Source organism: Pagrus pagrus (assembly GCF_965226575.1).
Source record: "Pagrus pagrus genome assembly, chromosome: 6".
Lineage (NCBI taxonomy): Eukaryota > Metazoa > Chordata > Actinopteri > Spariformes > Sparidae > Pagrus > Pagrus pagrus.
The window spans coordinates 480598-483097 of record NC_140190.1 but is presented as its reverse complement, the minus strand read 5'-3'; positions in this window follow the sequence as shown (position 1 = coordinate 483097).

The window sequence follows — 2500 nt, the reverse complement described above, 5'->3', positions numbered from 1 at the left end:
ACTGTGTGTCCCCCACTGTGTCCCCCACTGTGTGTCCCCCACTGTGTGTCCTCACTGTGTGTCCCTCACTGTGTGTCCCCCACTGTGTCCCCCACTGTGTGTCCCCCACTGTGTCCTCACTGTGTGTCCCTCACTGAGTGTCCCTCACTGTGTGTCCCCCACTGTGTGTCCCCCACTGTGTCCTCACTGTGTGTCCCTCACTGTGTGTCCCCCACTGTGTGTACCCCACTGTGTGTCCCCCACTGTGTCCCCCACTGTGTGTCCCCCACTGTGTCCTCACTGTGTGTCCCTCACTGTGTGTCCCCCACTGTGTGTCCCTCACTGTGTGTCCCTCACTGTGTGTCCCCCACTGTGTCCCCCACTGTGTGTCCCCCACTGTGTGTCCCCCACTGTGTCCTCACTGTGTGTCCCCCACTGAGTGTCCCTCACTGTGTGTCCCCCACTGTGTGTCCCCCACTGTGTCCTCACTGTGTGTCCCCCACTGTGTGTCCCCCACTGTGTCCCCCACTGTGTGTCCCCCACTGTGTCCTCACTGTGTGTCCCCCACTGAGTGTCCCTCACTGTGTGTCCCCCACTGTGTGTCCCCCACTGTGTCCTCACTGTGTGTCCCCCACTGTGTGTCCCCCACTGTGTCCCCCACTGTGTGTCCCCCACTGTGGGGAGGTGCTGAGGCCTCTGCTGCTCCTCTTAACATTCAGCAGCGGCTCATTAGAGATGCAAAGCTGCAGAGCTGCAGCCTGAAAGAGTCTTTGTCCTGAAACTGGAGAAGTTTCTGTGGAGCTACAAAGAGAGCAGGGCCCCATCCTCACCCCCCTCACCCCCCTCACCCTCCTCTACCTCCACCCTCCTCACCCCCCTCACCCCCCTCACCCTCCTCACCCCCCTCACCCTCCTCTACCTCCACCCTCCTCACCCCCCTCACCCTCCTCTACCTCCACCCTCCTCACCCTCCTCACCCCCCTCACCCTCCTCTACCTCCACCCTCCTCACCCCCCTCACCCTCCTCTACCTCCACCATCCTCACCCTCCTCACCCCCCTCACCCTCCTCTACCTCCACCATCCTCACCCTCCTCACCCCCCTCACCCTCCTCTACCTCCACCCTCCTCACCATCCTCACCCTCCTCTACCTCCACCCTCCTCACCATCCTCACCCCCTCCCACCCTCCTCTACCTCCTCACCCTCCACTCTCCTCACTCTCCTCACCCTCCTCTACCTCCACCATCCTCACCCTCCTTACCCTCCTTACCCTCCACCCTCCTCACCATCCTCTACCTCCACCCTCCTCACCCTCCTCACCCTCCTTACCCTCCACCCTCCTCTACCTTCACCCTCCTCTACCTCCACCCTCCTCACCCTCCTCACCCTCCTCACCCTCCTCTACCTCCACCCTCCTCACCCTCCTCACCCTCCACCCTCCTCTACCTTCACCCTCCTCTACCTCCACCCTCCTCACCCTCCTCACCATCCTCCCCCTTTATATCTGAACATACATGTTGTGTGATCAGATTGTGAGTCTGAAGAGTCACAATCTCACTGATCATTACAACAACGATGTCATTCGAATGTTGACACATGATTTTGTGTGTGTTGTCAAGATGTGACAACAGAGACATCGTGTCGTCAGACTCACAAAGTGTTCACAAGCCAAAGTTAGAAACACGGAGCAGCAGAACGAGTTCAAACAAACGTCTGAACAACGACAACAGTTTTAAAACTCTCATCATCCAACGTTCACATTTATTGTCAGCGTACAAAGTGAAATACAATTAAATCTGCTCCACGATATTTACACAAGTGTTCAAACACTTTAAATTAGATTAAATTATCTAATATATATAAGTACAATATTAACCTTTGACATGTAGTAAAGAAGAACAGAGGTACAAGTACTCACAAGTTGTATTTATACTCACACGTGTCACTTCCTGTCTGTCAAGTTCACACAAACATCGTGTGATAAAGATTATAAACATAAAAGTTGTCAGTGAGTGAAGCAGCTGTGGTGTGACGAGGCTGATCTCAATCAGATTAAAGCGTCACACAAACAGTTTAATCTTTAATCCTGTTTGTGTCTGAGCAGAGTCATGTGACCTCACACACCTGAGCTCACCTGAGAGCCTCCTCACACTCCTGCAGGACCACCTGCTGCTGTCATTCACTTTATTGAACCGTTCACATTAAAAACAGCTGAGATGTTTCACATCTGGACAGATGTGATAGATTAAAACCATGAAGTTATTGGGATCCTGCAGCTCAATAAGAGAACATGAATGCTAGTAACAGAACACAGACGACACCAGACATCAAATCAAATCAAATTTTATTTATACAGCCCAAAATCACAATCACATTGCCTCAATGGGCTTTACAGTCTGTACACTGAGCGACATCCTCTGTCCTTAGACCCTCGATTGGAGTGAGGAAAACTTGCCATGCCAAGACCCTTTTAACAGGGAAAAAAAAGACGATGCAAGAAACCTCAGGAGGAGCCACAGAG